Source organism: Mus caroli, unplaced genomic scaffold, assembly GCF_978045245.1.
Source record: "Mus caroli unplaced genomic scaffold, Mus_caroli_1 scaffold_8, whole genome shotgun sequence".
NCBI classification, from domain to species: domain Eukaryota; kingdom Metazoa; phylum Chordata; class Mammalia; order Rodentia; family Muridae; genus Mus; species Mus caroli.
The window spans coordinates 82,940,193-82,961,873 of NW_028227263.1; the positions used below are offsets into that span (position 1 = coordinate 82,940,193).

The following is a 21,681-nucleotide window of genomic DNA, read 5'->3' on the forward strand; positions in this document are numbered from 1 at the left end:
TTCTCTTTGCTATGGTCATGAGTTAATGTAAAAACTCCTAACTGGTCAAAGTGTTGATAATAAGTGATTACTTAATGTGAAGTGAGACACATCTGCATGAATGACTCCCTGCCTACCAAGGCTCAGGGGACTTTGTGAAAGAAGGGGTTGAAGGAATCTAAGAGCTAGCAGATGAGGAGGTATGCTGTGAAGTGCTGTCATCTCTACACAGCATGGCACTGCACCTATGAGCTCTCTGCCATGATAGCTATCTGCACAAGATCAAGATCAGTCAACTCAGTGTGTGTGTGTGTGTCTTTGTGTATGTGCCTATGTGTGTGTGTATCTCTATGTGTGTATGTGTCTGTGTATATATGTATCTATGTGCCTGTGTGTATGTGTGCCTGTGTGTGTGTGTCTCTCTCTCTGTGTATGTATCTCTGTGTATGTATGTCTGTGTATGTCCATGTATATCTGTGCCTATGTGTATCTGTGTCTGTGCATATGACTGTGCATCGTGTGTGTGTGTGTGTGTGTGTGTGTGTGTGTGTGTGTGTATGTGAGCAAGTGTGTGTGTGTAGAAAAAGTGAGTGAGAGAGAGAACATGCCGTAGGAAGGGAATGCTGGGAGGTACCTTGTAGAAGTGGGAGAGAAGGGAAGAAGACCTGGGAGTGGGTCTGATCAAGACACATTGTTTATGTGTACAGATTTTCAAAGGATGAAAGATATTCTCTCTCTCTCTCTTTTTTTTTTTTTTTTTTTTTTTTTGGTTTTTGGTTTTTGGAGACAGGGTTTCTCTGTATAGCCCTGGCTGTCCTGGAACTCACTCTGTAGACCAGGCTGGCCTCAAACTCAGAAATCCACTTGCCTCTGTGTTGGGATTAAAGGTGTGCGCCACCACCGCCCGGAGAAAGATATTCTTTATAGAGACAGGGAGAGAAGAATTTTTCTCAAATAAGCTACAAAGTGAAAACCCACATTTGTGATTTTCCTCTGACCTTCCCAGGCACGTCCTGCCATGTGCCATATGTGCTCACGTGCACACAGGCACAGACACAGACACAAACACGCAAGCACACATTCACACTGAGAACAATAAAAAGGGGGCGGGGGGAGACCCCTCAGCCCTTCCACTATCCGAGGACTCTGAGACAAGCACCATCTACAAAACAGGAAGCCTGCAGTAGAATCATCGCTCACCAGTGCCCCAGCCCCCAGCAGTGTGCAGGTTAAATCCCTGCTGTTTATAAGTTAAGCTGGGTGTCTGGGATAGTCTGTCGCAGTAGCACCAATTACCCAAGACATGGGTATGTGCTCTTTCTACCCTGGCAGCAGAGGCACACACACACACACACACACACACACACACACACACAGCCTTCTTCCTTTGCTTCTCCAGCCCTCTCCTCTCAGCAACTCTTTCATCATCCGGCCTCCGCCCTCTCTCTGTAGCCAGTTCCCATGTGAAGTGATCAGGCACTGACTGTTTTTCCTGAGCAGACACATACTGACTGACTCAGGGAACAGACCACAGAGCTGGATCTCTGCGGCTGGCCTCGCTCTTCTCCTCTTTGACCATGCACGTGGAGATGAACTCATTGACCATGGGAAACGAGGCACTGGGTAGTTCTTTGATTATTGCCTACAGTTGCTCGGGCAGAAGTACCAGAAAAGGCGAGGCTTCGGGACAGGAAGTTGCCACTGTATTCAAATGTTATGGTAAAGCTGGTGTCTGTGAAGATTGTGTGGGCGACTTCTGACTTCCCTCTAAGAAACTGTGAAGGAAAGATAAAGAGGGCAAAGACCAAAGCAGCAACAACAATGAGGAAGGGGAGGAAAGGAGAGAAGAAGAGGAAAGAAAGAAAAGCTAACAGAGGTGACCATAGTAAAATTAGAAACTTGTGTTTAAAGATTTATTAATAGATTAAAAGCTGAGGCTGGGGAGAAGGCTTGGTGGTAAAGTGCCTGCTCTCTGTGTGTGGGGATCTTAGTTTAGTTCCTCAGCACCCACAGAAAAAGCCAGGGCTGGTGGTTGTGTATGTAGCACTGCCTCAGATGTCAGAGTCAGAACCAGATGGAGCCCCTGGGCTTGCTGGGAAGTCAGTCCATCTGAAAAAGTGAACTACAGGTAAGTGAGAGAAGCCATCTCAAAAGGCAAAGTAAGGAGCTACAGGGAAAGACACCTAACATTGACCTCTGGCCTCCATATGGCGTGCATGGGCCACTATACCATATAGACCAAGAAAGAAGGAAAGGAAGGAGGAAGGGAAGGAAGGAACGAGGGAGGAAAGGAGAGAGGGAGGGAGGGAGGGAGGGAGAAAGGAAGGAAAGAAGGACAGAAGAATGGAAGGAAGGAGAGAAGGAAGAAGGCATGCACACATGTACAACTTGGGGGGATAGAATATTTACAAAACACATATCCAATAAAGGGCTGATGTCTACAATATGTAAAGAGGTCTTTAGAATCAATAAGAAGATTGTAGAAAAGCTGAGGACACCGTTGAGTGGTAAAGCACTCACTTGGCATAAATGAAGTCTTGGGTTTGGGCCCAGAACCATAAAAGGGAGTGGAGAAGCAAATACTTCAACGGGGAAAGAAAACATGAAAGGCTTAAGTGGAAACTTCATGAAAGAACATCTCTGAATGGCTAACAAATCTGATAGGGAACTCAACCCCATTTCTTCAAGGAAGAATTTAAACTACAGTGTATCATTGTGAGACCATCTCGTCCACAACACTTCATGAAAAGAGAGTCAGGCAAAAGCACATGCTGGCAAGGAGCCTGAGAGACTGGGACATGGCTCGCAAGAGTGTAAACTGGTATGGATCTTTAGGAAACAATCAGTCTTCAATTACCCAAAAGTTTAGGGACTTGACCAGCAATTTTACTCCTAGGTGTACATCCAAAATGGATGAAAAAAAAAAAAAAATCCCTACACAGCAGTACTGTTTATAAGAGGTCCAAAGTAGAAATAACCCAGAGGCCCTCTCAAATGATAACGGGACGAACAAAGTGTCAATCTATACAGGGATACATACATGTCCATATTTTAATGGAGAATGAAGGAGACTTGTCATTGAAAGAAGTCAGTCACAGAAGACCATATATTACCTGATTCCATCCATATAAAAGTCTTTGAAGAGAAAAATTCATATGAGATACAGAGTAGGTCTATAGTTGTCCAGTACTGGGGTTAAAAAGGATGTGGGTGGGGGACTGGTGAGATGGCTCAGTGGTTAAGAACGCCAACTGCTCTTCCGAAGGTCCCGAGTTCAAATCCCAGCACATGGTGGCTCACAACCATCCGTAACGAAATCTGATGCCCTCTTCTGGAGTATCTGAGGACAGCTACAGTGTACTTACATATAATAAATAAATAAATCTTTAAAAAAAAAAGGATGTGGGTGTACTAGACAAAGGTTATGTGTTTCTTTGGGGGCTTTGTGATGCTTTGTATATGCTTAGTCCAAGGAGTGACACTATTAGAAGGTGTGGCCCTGTTTGAGTAGGTGTGGCCTTGTTGAATGAAGTAGGTGTGGCACTGTGGGTGTGGGCTTTAAGATCCTCATCCTAGTTGCCTGGAATGGAGTCTTCCTCTAGCAGCCTTCAGATAAAGATGTAAAACTCTCAGTTCCTCCTGCACCATGCCTACCTGGATGCTGCCATGCTTCCTGCCTTGATGATAATGGACTAAACCTCTGAATCTGTAAGCCAGTCCCAATTAAATGTTGTCCTTATAAGAGTTGCCTTGGGGGCTGGTAAGATGGCTTAGTGGTTAAGAACACTGACTGCTCTTCCAAAGGTCCTGAGTTCAAATCCCAGCAACCACATGGTGGCTCTGTAATGAGGTCTGACTCCCTCTTCTGGAGTGTCTGAAGACAGCAACAGTGTACTTACATATAATAATAAATAAATAAATCTTTAAAAAAAAAAAAAGAGTTGCCTTGGTCATGGCGTCTGTTCACACCCTAAGTCAGGACTCAATGACTGGTGATGATCACCCAGCTCTGTCAGAATGTTCAAATGAACTGAATATTCTTAGACAGACAAATTGTATCACAATAAAGCTGATAGCCAAAAACAGAAGGAGGAGGAGAAAGGAGAAGGAGAAGAGGAGGGGAAGAAATAAGGAAAAGAAATAGAGAGGGAGAGGAGAGGAAAGGGGAGAGGAAAGGCCTTCACTGTGACATCACAGCCACTGGAGTGAAAGAATAAATCCCAAGCTTTCCTGGGGAAAAAGAAAAACCAGAACCCACACACTGTTGAAGTGGGCCACTGGATACCATCACTCTAAGGAACAGACTTGTCTCTAAAGCTATGACCCAGAAATTCCTCTCATGGGGTCTACACACTCTACATTCCATGAAAAACACCCTAGAATGACCACAGCATTGCTTTAATAGCCAAAACACTAGGAATTACCTAAGTACCCACCAATAATAATAGAGTAGACAAATACTTGTATCTTTAGAAATTGAACCTTAGGGCTGGAGAGATGATGGCTCATAGGTTAAGAGAACTGACTTCTCTTCCAGAGGTCCTGAGTTCAATTCCCAGCAACCACATGGTGGCTCACAATCATCTGTAATGGGATCTGATGCCCTCTTCTGGTGTGTCTGAAGACAGCTACAGTGTACTCACATACATAAAATAAATAAATCTTTTAAGAAAGAAAGAGAGAGAGAGAGAGAGAGAGAGAAATTGAACCTTAGAAGGACTGAGCATGGATGATTAAGTCCCCATACACACGTATTGAGTGAAAGAAGTCATGCCTACCTTTGAGAGCATTCATCCAAAGTGCAGTAGGATCGATGGATGGAATGGGTTTAGAAGGGCACAGGGAAAATTCTAGAGTGACTGTGTACAACAATGAGTGCTGTAGCACTACTGTGTCTGGCTATGGCTGTGTGATTCATGTACAGATGTTCTGTAGGACCTGTGTGGTGTTGGGTCCAGGACTACCGAGGAAATCGAAATCCCCCTAAGACCTGGGTAGTATATAGCTTTTATATACTCTCCTGTACATAAAACTTTGCCAGCATAAGTTTTGCACACTCTCCTATGTACTGAAGATAATGTGTAGGTGAGGTATAATTCCTGATACACTGCAGATACGATGAGAATGGTGTGATGGGGACCTTTTTAGGGAATAGCAATAAGAAAAGATCTTTTATAGATGGTTAGTCCATAAGGGGTGTGTGTGTGTGTGTGTGTGTGTGTGTATTCATGAGTGTGTATACAGGTGCATGTGGATATCAGATGTCAATATGAGGTTTTCCAGCATCTATCTCCATCTTAATTTTTGAGACAGAGTCTCTCACTAAACCTGGAGCTCACCAGTCCGGCAGGCAATCATTCTCTCTAGGCTCTCAACTACACATGTGACTAGTTGCTTCAGATTCCTGCTGCCTTGACTTCTCTCTGCTGTGAAGGAGTGTACCCTGGAACTGGAGCAAACACTTCTTCCTTGAAGTTGCCTCTGGCAGGGTATTTCATCACTGCAACAGGAAAAAAAACAGGACAGCTGGGTGTCTGGCTGCAGAAGGGATAACATACACCTGTCTCTCGGCTTCAGGACCAGCGATAGCTCTGCCAGCCTGCAGGTGCCACTTCTTGGCTTTGCTTCACGGGTGCTGAACTCCTTTCTCCCTGAAATATTTATTATTATTACTATTGTTTTTAGTTTGTGAGAGTCATCTTGCCAGGAGAAATAACTTAAAGAGAACTGGATTTCCCAGTTTTAGAAGCTGGGTGTCAGCCGAACCCAAGGTCTCTATGAAGCTGGTTTCTGCTGAGGCTTCTCCTTAGTGTCCAAGGCTGACTTCTCCCACTGTGGGCACCTGGTTTTTCCCTCTAGCATCCTCAGTATCCCTGTGCCCTACTCTCTTCCTGAGACCACCAGTCACACAGGATCAGGGTCCATTTTAGTGATCTCATTTTAACTTATTAATCCCTTTCAAGTTCTTTTTGGGGGGGGGGGTTGTTTTGTTTTGTTTTGTTTTGGTTTGGTTTTTTGAGACAGGGTTTCTCTGTATAGCCCTGGCTGTCCTGGAACTCACTCTGTAGACCAGGCTGGCCTTGAACTCAGAAATCCACCTGCCTCTGCCTCCAAGTGCTGGGATTAAAGGCGTGCGCCACCACGCCCAGCTCAAGTTCTTATTTCCAAACACAATCAACATTGAGGAGTCCTGGGGGGATTGGGGGGTTCAATGTGTGGATGATGGCAGTAGGGCAGGGCATACTTTAGGCCATAGCAGCCTGCTTGGTGGAAATACGGACTACACATGGGAGCAGGGACCCAGCTGCAGCCATCAAAGGAAGGGTGATAGGGAGAGAGTCACAGAAGCAGACATCTGATGATTGGGTAAGATGACCTTGTGCAGAGTGCATGAGACAGAGCAAGAAGGCACTAGAGGTTTCAAAGGCCATTCGACTTGAACTGTCATATCAAGGACAAGTTGTGGTCAGTGAAGCTAAAGAAGGGGCTTTGTCAGAGGCAGCACCAATGACCCCCAGGGAACCAGCCTCCCTGAAGATGGTGCCAGTTCAGGCCCAGGCCCTGACCCCTGTTTAGGGATTGCTGAGGTGAGACAGTGTTAGTGTCCATGTGCGGGGATGTCAGAGCTACTTGGGATGGGGTGCGCTGGGGATGGATACCTGTTGTCCAATAACTGCTGGCCTTCATGTTGTCACACTGTAGAGCAGGGCTGCCCAGTTCTAGGAATCCACAGCTCCATGCACTTAGAGTCGGGCTTCAGTCTTGTCACATATAAACATCTTCATTCCTAGAGTTAATAAAGTGCGAGTGGCCTGACACATGGCAGAAGTGAGGCTACAGTGGGCCTTGCTTTCCTTTGGTATCTCTGCCAGCTGTTGTCCTCTAAGGCAGAAACACAGACAGATAAACTCAGCTTTAGGAAGGCACCAATGGGCTGGTCCAGTGGAAACCCTGAGGCCCCTAGCTGAGGTGTCAGGGATTCTGGGAGAGTAAGGGCGGATGCTAAGCTGAATCTGCAGGAGTACAGGCACAAGGAGTTCTGGAGAATAAGGATAGAGGAATGGGGATGCCCCGAGCTCATTTCAAACCCTCCATAGGGCCCCAAGGCTGCCAATTCTTGCTCCTGAACAGTCTTTCAAAGGCCTTGCAGCTCCAGAGGAGGTCATAGGGCTCAGAAAACTGCAGTGAAGAGGAAGAAGGGGAAGAAGGGGACAGCCTGGGGTAGAGGAGACAGCTCTAGTGGGGTTCAAGTCTCCTGTTTAGTTTTCAAACTGGTTCTGAAGGTTTCCTTGAAATTCTCCCCAGAGACACCAGCAAGGCTTTGCCCAGGGAAGAAGTTCTGCAGGAAGAAGATGGGAATGCTAAGTCTAAGATGGGCTCTTTGTCTTCTGTGTGGCTTCTTAGACCTGGACAGTCCTGAGGACCAGGAAGAGAATGGTGGGGCATGGCTGTCTGGATGGTGTTGACTATATAAACTGAACACCGTGAAAAGGTCACACTGTGGCTCAGGCTCTTGGGCATCCGACAAAAATCAACAAACTCATCCTGCCCTGTATTGGCAACCATCCTGTAGACACCACATTCAAACACTGCTGATTTTAGAAAGACACACTTGGGTGCCCTTTTTGCTAAAGAAGTCAGTTTCTGTATGACTGTCTGTATCTGTATATACATATCATGTGTGCTTGTAGGTATTTATATGCACTGTGTTGAATGTGGGTATAGCCATAGCTTTAGTACCACCTGTACTTTGCTAGGGTCAGATGCAGACTTAGGAAGACATTTCTGAGGCAGGAAAGAAAGGTAGGGAAGCTAAGGATGTAGGAGAAAGGAAAGGAACCCCTCCCTCCAGGGTCTAATTGAAGTCCTCTACCTGCTAAGAGTTGAAAAACTTAATACAACTAATAACACATGTTGATATGATTATCTCCATCGAGACAATATCCCTTTTATGTAATGTTTCAAACGCATTTTAATAGCAACAGATGCTTAAGGACTAAGAGTATATGATCTTCAAGTATGACCTTTTTCTTTCCTAGATGTTAACCTACAATTTCTGGGAATCTATAAGCAGGCGTAAAAACAGTAAAAAATGTCTTAGCTCCCTTGTGCAAACCTCATGATCTGTGGTTTTCTCTGATCAGCCTGGAATCATACCCAGTGTGTCTCAGAAGCTACTCTGTGATCTCACTGAAAAAAAAAAAAAAATAGAGGCAAACAGGGAGAGTCCTTAGAGACCCTTTCAACAATGTAACTTCAAAGGCCACCAAAATGTGACTGTTGGACAGCCCACACTTGGGCATGTACTATCCTTTCCCTAATCCTGCTTTGTCCATGAGATCTCAGAGGGGGGCTTCCACAGAGGGGATCAGCCATGCCTGATTGTTGACATCCTATCTTGTACCTTCCCTAAACTGTTAAATTCCTGACAACAACTCCAGGGTAGGTTTTAGGATGTGACTATAGAATTAACATCCTATCAGCAGTCATATATATATTCGCTAATCTGCTAACCTCAGAGACATCCCCATAAGCTCAGAGATCCTCCCCTTGAAAATCTATAAGCATGTTTTTCCAGTTGCTGTAAGATCTCCTCTCACAGGCCCCGCCCCCGTCCCCCCACCCCCCATCATTTAAGGAGACAATCGCCTGAAATACCACAAGGCACATCTCTCTACCAAACCTGAAGAGAATCTTTACTATTTCAAAACATTCTCAACTTATGTCCATGTTTAAATCCGTGTTTAAATCTTTTCTTAATAAATAAAACTTGGAAGTATGGAGAGATGGCTCAGCCAAGAGCACTGGCTGCTTGGTCTTCCAGAGGACCCGAGTTCAATTCCCGGCACCTACATGGCAGCTCAAAACTGTCTGTAACTCCAGTTCCAGGAAGTCTAACACCATCACACAGACATACACTCAGGCAAAATACCAATGCACATGAAATTAAGATAAATAAATTATTAAAAATAGAAATAAACTGAAACTTTCATATTCATCCTGTAGTTCTTTTTTTGGGACGCTGTCAAGAATCTTAGTGTCACTTGAGTAAAGATCTCTGAAGAGAACTCAGGCTGAAGCCTGGAGATGGCTCAGTGGATAAGAGTCATTGCTGTGCAAACATGAGGACCTGAGTTTGAACCCACAGCACCCACATTGAAAACTGGGCATATCTATGAGTGCTTATAAGCCCCACATGGGGGTGAGAAGACAGGAAGAGCCTAAGAACCCCCTAGTCAACACGCCTAGTAGCCAAAAAAGGAGGGCTTCTTGTTCATCGAGAGACCCTACCTCAAGGCAGTAAGGCAAAAAAAAAAAAAAACAACAACAACAAAAAAAAAAACAACAGAAGATAGAGGAACACATCCGATTCTGTTCAGGCCTCTCACACATCCACAGGGGTACACCCACCCATACACTCAGGTGCATGTGCCCTCCCTACTTCTGCCCCACTAAAGTGCTCACACATGCATGGAGCTGTTTCCTGCTACTGCTGCTGCTCAGATCTCCACGCCGAGATGTGACCAGATGGCTCGTGTTCGATAGACTCAACCAGATGTCCTATGAGAAGTGCAGATCTGGTCTAGGAGTTCTTACCACTTTACAACAATCTTGAGGAGACTTGGGATAACCATTTCTTTCTTTTTCTTTTTTTTTAATTGAATATTTTACTTATTTACATTTCAAATGTTATCCCCTTTTCCCATTTCCCCTCCACAAACTCCCTATCCCATCCCCCTTCCCTCTGCTTCTGTAAAAGTGTTCACCCACCCACTCCCACCTCACCACCCTGGCATTCCCCTACACTGGGGCATCAAGCCTTCACAGGACCAAGGGTCTCTCCTCCCATTGATGCCAGACAAGGCCATCCTCTGTTACATATGTGGCTGGAGCCATGGGTCCCTTCATGTGTACCCTTTGGTAGTTGGTTTAGCCCCTGCTCACAGACCATATGAAGCTCAAGAAGGAGGAAGACCAGAGACTGAGGCAGGAGGATTTCTGAGTTCAAGGCCAGCCTGGTCTACAGAGTAAGTTCCAGGACAGCCAGGGCTACACAGAGAAACCCTGTCTCAAAAGAAGAAGAAGAAGAAGGAGAAGAAGAAGACGAAGAAGAAGGAGGAGGAGGAGGAGGAGGAAAGACCAAAGTGTGGATGCTTCAGTTCTTCTAAATCATAGGGGTAGAGGATGAAAGAGACTTGAGAGGAAGAGAGGACGGGGAGGGGAAGAGGAGGACAGGATCAGGTATGGGAGGAGACAGGGATGGGATAGAAGGTCAGAAAATTGAATAGAGGTGTGTAGCAATGAGGCATGGGGAACTGGGGGGGTACTCACCAGAATGTCCCAGATGCCAGGAAAGCAAGAAATTCCCAGGACCCAAAGGATGAGATTAGCCGAAATACCCAACAAAGGGGAGGGAGAACCTGTAGAGACCATATCCAGAGGTTAGGCAAGTCTCCCAGTTGAGGGATGTGGCCACCCACTCATCTCCAAAATTTTAACCCAGAATTGCTCCTGTCTAAAGGAAATACAGGGATAAAGTGTGGAGCAGAGACTGAAGGAAAGGCCATCCAGAGACTGCCCCACCTGGGGATCCATCTCATATGCAGACACCAAACCCAGACACTATTGCTAATGCCAAGAAGTGCTTGCTGACAGGAGCCTGATATAGCTGTCTCCTGAGAGGCTCTGCCAGATCCTGACAAATACAGAGGCAGATGCTCGCAGCCAACCACTGGACTGAGTAACAGGGATCCCAATGGAGGAGTTAGGGAAAGGACTGAAGGAGATGAAGGGGTTTGCAACCCCATAGGAAGAACAACAATATCAACTATCCAGGCCCCCCACGCCCCCAGAGCTCCCAGGGACAGCCATTTCTAAGAAGGGTCTGAGCTGACCCCTGCATAGAAAGGAGCTGTAGGGGCTGGGTGAGACTCTGCAAGAAAGGCACTAGACCCTGGATTTTGGGAGCACTAGGCTCCCATTCTCAGAAGCCACTACACCCTGCCCTGGGGCTCTTTGGAAGTCCACCAGGGTTTCCTTATTCCAAGTTCTTCTTTACCTAAACCATTAGAACCCATTACTTGCAGAAGACTTATACCAGGCCTGCTTGTTTTAGCAGAACCTCTTTTGCTGTGTGTAATCTGAGTATGAAGACCTAGGAGATAATAAGAATTTGTTCTAAAGTTAAGTAACAGGAGAAACCTGACGCTGGCTTTCCACCTGAAAAGGTGACTTCCTTTTCCAGGTTTTCATTATGTCCTGGGTCCTTGAGCTCGAACATTCCCTGCATCAATTGAAGGATGTCTATAGGACTGGCAGAATGGCCCTATCTTAGGCATTCCTGGCAATCTCATGGTCATAATACTATCTCTCCCCACTATCTTCCAGAACCCCTCACTCATTGTGCATTGGCTGGGCACCTGACAAGGCTCACTCACTCCTACACTGCCCAGGCCCCATTATCTACCCCGTCCCCTCCCCCACCTAAGTTCTAGCCATGCAGCCAACCACCACAAGTTCCCTGGATGGCCTCAAAGGAGTCCCACCTTGCCCTCCTCACCCAGCTGGCCTGCTGGGGACTGGTCTTCGGGGATCAGTCCTCTGTGCACCTGTGGACAGCCTTTCCCCATGTCGTGTTTGCAGATCAGATGCAGAGGAAGCTTGCTCCGCCTATTCTTGGCATCTCCCCAGGCCTGAGCACCCTGCATAGCCCAAAACTAGTGTTCCGCAAATACTGCTTGAACTGAAACCCACTGTGTCTTACGCAAGGGCCCATATTAGCCAGGAAACTGATGAGCCAGTCCAGAGGCAGGGGCAGGGGGAGGGGGAGGGGAGACCAGCCTTGGTGTGGTCACCCATCTGATCATCACCAACGCTTTCCAGCAGCCCTCCCTCACCTGCTTCTTGTGATTCCTTCTGCCGACATCTTACCAAGACACAGGCCTAACTTATTTAGCTTCAAATCTATAGAGGAAAAACTCTGACTGGAGCACCTAGAGGAGGGTATTTAGGCACTGAGAGAGAAGGGGCAAAAGAAGAGTAGGGAGATCTGGTGCTGGGAGCATACACAATATACACACACACATGCATATACATACACACACATACACATATACACATGCACACACATACACACACATATACACACATACACTCACACAGACACACACACACATACACACATACAAACAGACACACACACAGACATACACATACATATACATACACACACATACACATACACACACACACACACACACACACACAGATAACACATTCCCACTCAGAGGGAGAATATCTAGAGTGTCCATCCAGTGGTTCCTCTGGCTTCCATGAGATACGTCCTGTCTGTCCTGGACTGAGCCCTGGGGAGAGAACCACAGGAAGAGATGTTTCTGGATGTCCTGAGTATGAAATGCAGGAATGGAATGTCAAATAGAATGGAGGATGCACATCAGCAAGCAGGGACAGTCACCCTGCTACAGACATGCGAAGATTTCAGGCTCATTCTCCTAATAGAAAGTTTACATGGTAGTGTCTAACTCCCCTGCCTTCTCCCATGCCCTCTTTGAGCCCTGAGCCAGGCAAAATGGCAAAGGGGCTACGGAAGGCTGACACAGAGGCGGGGGGGGGGGGAAGCAAGTTGTGGGCTAAGCCACTCTTGATAAGGATAGTCTCATCCTCGAGGCTGCTGGGCACAAGAGAGTGGGAGAGCCAGAAGATGCTAATCCCATCCTCCATCTGCTCTGCCAGGGCTTCCATGGCCCAAGTAGGCGTGGCTGTAAGAACACAGAGGCCATCTCTATTATCAGGCCCCTGTGCTTACAATAACTCCACTTCAGTTGTCTTAGCACATCTCTGGGCCTTCCTTGTGATGCAATAGCTACAAGAGCCTGCTCCACCTCAAGGAGTAAGAAGATGTTTGTAGCCAGGCGTGGTGGCACATGCCTTTAATCCCAGCACTAGGGAGGCAGAGGCAGGCGGATTTCTGAGTTCAAAAGCCAGCCTGGTCTACAAAGTGAGTTCCAGGACAGCCAGGGCTATACAGAGAAACCCTGTCTTGAAAAAAACAAAAACAAAACAAAACAAAATGTTTGTGCCAGGAAAGCAGTTATTCTCTAGCTGGCCATGGTGAGGGTCACAGGTCTCCCCTAGCTCTGAAGAAGGTTGAAAGAGCAGAGAGTCAAGCTCCCAGACACTGGGACTATTTGGTCATCATGTCTGAGCAGAATGTTGATATATTACCACAGGTAGACAAAGCAGGGACTAACAGGAAACAGAAGATTCTTGGACCTGGAGATACTGTTGGGGCAACTCATTGGGTTGACGGCACCATGAAGTACATGGAAACCCCTGTGCCCCAAGGGAGGAGTGTGCTCATCTGGGTGTGAAATCCAGGCCAGTTCTCACAGGAGTGCTCTGGGGGACCTTCGACAGTGTCACTAGGGTTCTGTAGGGTCAAGCAGATTCTGCCTTACTCAGTTGTTTGCTCCCACCCTAGAGTGACTTCCTGAAGTCACTAGGTGATCACCTGGCACCTGCCAGGGACTTCCTGAGTGACCCCAGGATTAGAGACAGAGAGTCAACCCTGGCTGTGGGGTGGGAATAAGGAAGCTAAGAAGTGAAACTGGGACAGGCTGACTTCCAGGAAGCTAGGGCATTGTGACACTTCAGCCGTGCTATTGGAGAAGGGGGGTGTTGGCTCTGTGGGCCTTCCCACTTGAAATGCCTGTGCATGCAGTAGGTGATAGCATTGCCATGGGCCCTGTACAGTGCCAGCCTTAGCCTTCAGTTGGGTCCTAATCTTATTAAAACACTCCCTAGCCAGGCTTCACCATCTCCAGATGCTCCTGGGAAATACCGGAGTTCCACATAGCTGTGTCAGTCCATGGGCTCAGGGAAAGCCTAAAGAGTACTGGGGGTCGTGAGGAATAGTGCCCTGCCCAGGTCTCCTGGCCCCTCCACAGATGGCACTGAGAGTCGCTTTCTTCAGTTGTGCTGAGAAATGAAACCTTGCCTAACCCCATGAAACCACAAGAAGAGAAAAACATGCAAGGCCACTCCACTGCAGCTGGGCTCTGGGGCTCCGCCTCCCTCTTATTGTCAGGCAGGTGGGGCTGGCAGGTTTGTGCTAAACACAAGAGAAGGGTTTACCGGGGTGGCATCTGTTCCAAGTTCCCTGAAGACCCACCTCTGTCAAGAACAGTGATGTTTACTTAGGGCATAGGACATGGGCTCTTTGTCATTCTGTTCTGATCTCTGAGGTAAACTTAGCTGGGCTGAACTGAACACTCTCTGGCACCCTGCCTGACCCAGAGCTGGGGACAGATGAGTGCAGGGTCCCTTCACTGTGCATCTTTGAGGTATCAGGGACCACACTGCTGCTGCTGAGTGGCTCCCAGCTGCCACAGCAGACATGCCAAGGCAGGTTTGTGGGGGTGTTACTATGAAGAGGGCACTAGAGGATTCAGGAGTCTAGAAAAGACTGTTTGCTTTGCTGTAGAAGTGTATGTTTTAAGCCAGGTGTTTGGGGGTTGAAACAGAGATAGAAGGGATGCTTATAGAGTAGAACAGAAATCGTTATCCTTTATCCTGGGTGCCCAGGCCTTTGCCAGGGATGCTCCAAACACTAAATTAGTAGCCAAAGGCCCAAATACACAGGTACAAATAGACATGCAGACACCAATACAGCCACACAGATAAACAGACATATCAATGCATAAACTCACACAAACACAGACATACACACAGACACACACATACTCTCTCTCTCTCTTACACACACACACATACACACATAGACATACATATAGACACACACTCTCTCTCACTCTCTCTCACACACACACACTCATATATATATATATATATATACACACACACACACACTCTCACACATATACACACACATGCACATAGACATACACACAAACGCACACAGACTCTCTCATACATACACACAGGCAAGCACACACATATACATACTCACATGCACACATACACACATGTACATAGGAATACACACAGACATACTCTCTCTCTCTCACTCGCTCTCACTCTCGCTCGCTCTCTCTTACACACACACACACACATACACACACTGTCCTGTCCTCACAGATGTCCGCCTATGCCTCATTTCACAAGCTATATCGCTCTGCCTGTCCTGGCATTATATCCTGTTCATAGAGCCATTTGAGTCTCTGACATATCCTTGAGGATGGTGGCCTGGGCCTGAGATAAAGGACTCCAGGTCGCTACTCTTCTCCCATTCTCTCTGCTACCTGCTAGAAAGATAGAGACCCTGAGGACCTAGCTGCCAGCCCATTACAGGCTTAGGCAAGTGAGGTCCAGGCCAGGAGATGCTCAACAGATGCTTGCCCCCTGGCAGATGAGCCCCAAGGGCAAGATGCTCCTGAGGGCTGAGCCACTCCTGAAAAGAGTTTTCTCCCAAGTAAAGGCTAAAGAAGAAACAAATAGTAAGAGTGTCAAGGTAAAGGCATGTCCCTGGGAGCTCCTTCCTGTGTGCAGAGACTCACCTACAAGCAGGCACTCGTGGTCACCTTCTGGGCTGTGGCCTTCACTAGGAGAGTCTTAATCAGTGATTCTCAACCTGTGGGTCATGACCCCTTTGGGTCAAATGACCCTTTTACAGGGGTCACCTAAAACCCTCAAACAAAAAAAGCATATATTTACATTATAACTCATGGCAGTGGCGAAATTGATTATAAAGTAGCAACAAGAATGATTTTATGGTTGAGGGTCAGCCCAACATGAGGAACTGTATTAAAGGGTTGCAGCATTGGGAGGGTTAAGGACTACTGGTCTAAATAGAACAAGGGCATAGACAGGGGTGGGTCAGCTCTCACTGCGGCATGCCCAGTAACAGCAAGATGAGGTGTCCATGCTGGTCTCTTGCCTCTGGACAGCAGTGAAAGGTTCTGTAACAAGCAGACCAGGGGGAAGTGAACTGAGCAAGAACTAAGGAAGAAGAAACTTCCCAGGTCAAAGAAAAATGCTGACATGCACTAAAGTGGCTCACCCCATGGTGAGGCCCTGGGGCGGACTCTATCCTTCTCATCTCCGATGTCCACATTAGCTGGGCAGATTCATGGGGTACAGTGTGTTATTTCCTCACATAATACAATGTACGCTAAGCAAATCAGAGCATAACCACCACTTCAGACATTCACAACAACCAAGACACGCAGCCAGCCGGGTACTCATGGCCCAATGAAGGGAATGTAGTGCATGCATACAGCGGCCTACTCTCCAGCCCACAGCAGAGAATAAGATCCTGCCACTTGTGTAACATGGACAGAACTGGAAGTCATTATGATAAATGAAATCAGCCAGACACAGAGACGCAAATACCATATGTGCTCACTCCGATGAAGCACATTAAAAAGGCAATCTCAAAGAGACAGATTGTGGAAAGGTGGTAATCAGAAGCTGGGAAGGGAGGGTAAGTAAGAAAATGGAGTTAGATAAGAGAAATAAGTTCTGGTGTCCTGGTGGCACAGAAGGAGGATGTGACCAGTAACATTGTCAACCTGGTATAATCTAACGTCATCTAGTGGATAGGCCTTTTGGCATGCCTGAGAGGGGTTATCTTGATAGCATCGACTTGAGATGGACTCACTCTGGATAACACCATTCACTAGTGGGATCCTGGACTGATAATTGGAGAGAGGGGTGCATACATTCACCTCTCTCTGTTCTTAATTGTGGCTATGATATCACCAGCTGCTTCAAGTTCCTGCCACCTTTATTTCACGATCATCAAAGACTGTACCTGTTATGGTTTGTATATGCTAGGCCTAGGGAGTAGCACTATTAGAAGGTGTGGCCCTGTTGGAGTAGGCGTGTCACTGTGGGTGTGGGCTTAAGACCCTCATCCTAGCTGCCTGGAAGTCAGTCTTCCACTAGCAGCCTTCAGATGAAGATGTAGAACTCTCAGCTCTGCCTGCAGAGTATTCTATCACTGGCAATGAGGAGAAAAAACTAAGATGGATGCTCCTGTTTACAACAATGTATTCTATATTTCTTGAGTCTGTTGACCGGAGGCTGTGGTAGAGGCTGGAGTAAAGGATGCATTCTTCCAGGCCTTTCCCCTCTACAGGAATAAGGGAAGAAGCAGAGCCAGAGGCCCAAAGTTTCACATTTCAAAGAGAAGCTTCCAAGTCTGTGTGGAGAGGTAGAAGCAGGTGAGGGCTGCACACCCTCAACTAACAAACTGTAAATTTGGATATCAGCTGTTTCACAAGGGGTAACTCAGGTCCTACCTGTCTCAGCCAGGTTTTGACTGGACTACACAGTAAACTGCAGCAATGTTGAGCTTCCTCTGGTAAATCCTTACAGTCTGTGTTATCCTAGGAATGTGGCCTTGAACTGTTAATAGTTATACTGATCTTTCTTTACTTTTTTTTTTTTTTTCTGAGATGAGTTCTCTGTGTAGTTCTGCCTGTCCTGGAACTGACTTTGTAGACCAGGCTGGCCTCAAGTTCAGAGAGATACATCTGCCTCTTGAGTGCTGAGATCAAAGGCATGTCCCACCACACCCAGCTTTTTTGTGTTCAAACATGGGAAAGTTAAGAAGCAGATAAATTCTTTTTTACTAAAAGTCTAAGAGTTTTTTATAAGCCAAGGCTGAAGCCTTGTTGAGGGAAGGGCTGAAAGAATCCCAAACGGTTTGGTAAGGAGTCCCTTTTACTCCTGTTGCTATTATAACCCAGAGGCTCTGGGCTCCCAAGGATGCTGCCTGGTTACTAGTCATCCTTTGGCCACCACTGTCCCCATGTGGTACAAATGCACAGGAGCCCATGGTGCTCAGAGGAGATCAAAGGACATTACCCAGTCACAAGTCACATGTATCAGACACGTGCCCAACCACTGAAGCCCGAGTCCTGACAGTAGGTCACAAGTTGAGAAAAGATCACATTTACCCTTTATAACCATGTCCACTTTCTTGGCTCCCTAGGCTCATAGACCATGCCAAGCTGTCCTGAGGCTGCCATACAGTAAGAAAGACCTTGATGGCCACATGAAAGGACAATGAGGAGGACTACACATGCACCAGGCAGGCAAAGGTATGCTTCCTAGACCTTCTAACCCAATCCAACTGCCAAACACAGAATAATAATTGTCATGTCAGCCAACACTTGTGATATGTGGCCTGTAGGATCTCAAGACATAATAGACTGCACAGCAACATGTGTGTGAAGTATTTAAGTTCTGTCCTTTAAGCCCCAGGGAATATGGGGAAGATGGCCTATCATCTTCTTAAAAAGACTGTCATTGATAAGATACCATTAGGCTATACTGTGGCTTTGGTGCTTGGAGGTTATCATCAAAAACAAGCTGTTAAAAAGAAGGGTGAGGGCTGGAGAGATGGCTCAGCAGTTAAGAGCACTTGGTTGCTCTTCCGAAGGTCCTGAGTTCAAATTCCAGCAACCACATAGTGGCTCACAACCATCCGTAATGAGATCTGACGCCCTCTTCTGGTGTGTCTGAAGACAGGTAAAGTGTACTTACATAAAATAAATAATTCTTTGGGCCAGAGCAAGCAGAGGTCCTGAGTTCAATTCCCAGCAACCACATGATGACTTGCAACCATCTGCAATGCTACAGTGTACTCACATACATAAAAAAAAAAAAAAAATCTTTTTTTTTTTAAAGAAAGAAGGGTGAGCTGGGAAAGGAGAGTGAAATGTAAATGTGATTGCTGTCAGTTTGACTGGATATGGGAACAACTAAGAGACATACCTCTGGGTGGATCTTCAAGGCTGGGCCCACTGGCTAAGACAGAAAGCCCTTTCCTCGGAGTAGTAGAACCCACCATCTGCTGCCCAGACATAGAGAGGTGAGAGATATGTCTCATGTGCCTGCCTTGCACCTTGCTGGCAAGTGCATCCTTTGGTTGCTGCCTCTGCTGCTGCCATCCTTAGCTGTTGCTTAACCCAGCTTCTTTGACCTTCCACCATGAACTAAAGATCAGATCTCCAGGAATCCTCCATACTCAGTGCCAGCTTGGGATCATTGAGGTTTCTGGCCTTGGGGACTGAGCCGGTCGCAGTTCTCAGTCTGGCCGGGGTGCAGACTTTCATTGCTAGACCACCCAGCACGTATCCTATAAGACAATCTAATACATTTCCTTTGTTTTATATGCTCACTCAGTTCTGTTCCCCTACATAACCCTGACTGTCACAGAATTCATGGGATAAGAAGGGGATTCCCATGAACCTAGGGGAGAGAATCCAAGCATCCGTAGTTGGTCAACATTCAGATGTACAGCTAGCCCGGATTGAAAACTCCAGTTGAGAGGGGGAAATGGAAGAGCGCTCACTTAGCATGCAAGAGGTAGCAGGATTGATGCCCACATCCTCCAATTCCCTTTCCCAGCACTCGGGAGGCAGAGGCAGGCGGATTTCTGAGTTTGAGGCCAGCCTGGTCTACAAAGTGAGTTCCAGGACAGCCAGGGCTATACAGAGAAACCCTGTCCAAAAAAGAAAGAAAGAAAGAAAGAAAGAAAGAAAGAAAGAAAGAAAGAAAGAAAGAAAGAAAAGAAAAGAAAAGAAAAGAAAAGAAAAGAAAAGAAAAGAAAAGAAAAGAAAAGAAAAGAAAAGAAAAGTCCAGTTGTTTTCTTGGGTTTTTTGTTTTTTGTTTTTTGGTTTTTGTTTTTGTTTTTGTTTTTGTTGTTGTTGTTGTTGTTGGTGGTGGTGGTGGTGGTGTTTTTTTTTTTAATTTACTTATTTTTAGTATGTGTATATGTATGGGTATGTACACATAGGTACACATATGGAGGGCAGAAGAGGGAGTTGGATTCCCTGGAGCTGGAATCACACGTGTCTGTAAGTCATCCTACATAGGTGCTGGGGCATGAACTCAGGTCCTCTGGGAGAGCAGTACACAAAGTACATCTTAACTGCAAAGATGTGGATCTCTCCAGCCTGCAAAGTCCTGTTCTTAATTCTTGGTTATTCTATGGCTTGAGCGTGACCTCTAAATAATCAGACGTAGGGACTTTAGTTCCTCTATGCTGGGGGGCGGGGAATGGATCACCATGTCTCAGAAGAATGTATTAGCCATAGTGGAGGCTAGACCTCTCTGTCTTGTGCAAGCATACTTTCTCTATCTTTCAGCTTCTACTAGCCTAGGAAGCAGCAGGTAGCCATCTCCAGCTGTGGCCATATGACCTTGAACTTTCCAGCCTTGGAGACTGTGAACCTAAAATAATCAGTCTTTTTTCTTTACTTTGTCTCGTGTATCAGACAGTCTTTAGAAAATGGACTCATGGCTTGGCCAAGGTTGAGAGCCACACTGACAATTTGTTGCAGAGGCTGAAGATGAAAATCAGATAGTGGTCCGTTGACTAAGGTGGATCATGAGCCAAGCCAGTATTTAACTCCAGCCACAAGGCTATGGGACAAAAGTAAACAAGAAGGTTCTAGAAGAAGGGCTAGAGCCACAGGATTGAACATGCACCTCCTCCCCTGCCTGTGAGGATCTATTCCTTCTATCTAGATTTGGCATTTGCAGTAGTCAAGAGATAAAAGACAAACTACACTAAACTATGGGGAAAATCTCTAGACACCCTGACCAACCTCCTCCTGGCTCTCTTCATCTTTGCCAGCTGTGAGAAGTAGAGACCTTATAGCCCACATCTCTGCTTCCCCAGGCTAGTGTCTGGCATGGATCCACAAATACCAGCACATTGACCTCCTGGGTTGCAAAGCTTGATTAGGAGGCCCAAATGTAATCCAGGTTGCCTGGGGACAAAGGAACATGGGGCACTCCCTGGGTGGCCTGGCCTTCCAGGGAGGCTCTAGGTGGCCCAAGTTTTCAATCCCAGCTCCAGCCTTCTTGGCTTTGGTTTCAAAGACCACCAGTGCAAAGTGAAATGAATACTATCACCGTGTATGGCAATGGTCTGAAACGTGAAATGGCATATGGTCCTGGTGGGGATCAGGGCATAGCCTCAAAGCCTGCGTCAGTGACGTCTTTCCCAAGCCCAGTGGGTGTTGTTGTAGGAACAGTGGGCTTTCCAATGCAGGAAGCAGCAGGGCAGTGGGTTTTCTCCACTCTGTGGCAGGTGATCCATTTGGCAGAGGCCTGGCAGGCAGATGGTAAGAGGCCTGGAAGTCAGGGCTAAATTTGGACTTGGATGGAAAGGTAAATTTTCAGGAGACCTCTGAAGAAGGCTGCTATTGGTGATTTAAAAAATAAGTAAATAGCACACACACACACACACACACGTGGGGTTGGGGGGGAGAGAGAGAATGAATTAGGGAAAGGGTAGCCTTGGCTCCAGAGCTGCCCTGGGAGGCAGGTGGATGTGACTGGGCTCCAGGCTTGGGCAAGCTAATCCCTTACATCGTGTTCTCCAAGGCTCCTCCCTCCTTGGCCCTGACTGCCAACTCACAAGGGTGGTTTCCACAGAAGCCCCCCACCCCCGAGCATCCAATATGGCCTGCCCCTGCAGGTAGAGGAGCCTGGTGCCACCCGCACATGGACCAGGTGGAGCTGCACCTTGGCCAGGAACCTGCACAGGAGGAGCAGCTGGCCACCCTGCTCGGGGTGAGGAGAGGAAGCTATTTTGGGTTGAAACCCAGGCTGTGTGAATGCTGTCTACAAAGGAGCTTTTACCCACAGCCTGGGGAACACCATCTGCCCTGAAGAGCGGGCTGCACACGCCAATACGCGGAC

General features: G+C 46.9%; 1 long non-coding RNA gene across 1 annotated transcript; it reads right to left on the bottom strand.

The window, feature by feature from the left end:
* Window positions 1-5,032: 5,032 nt before the first annotated feature.
* LOC147002965 (uncharacterized) lies at window positions 5,033-10,385 on the bottom strand. Its single transcript, XR_015047737.1, has 3 exons — window positions 10,312-10,385; window positions 6,639-6,766; window positions 5,033-5,479 (listed from the first exon to the last, which is right to left on the bottom strand). It is a non-coding gene; the product is annotated as an uncharacterized LOC147002965 (long non-coding RNA).
* Window positions 10,386-21,681: the final 11,296 nt, after the last annotated feature.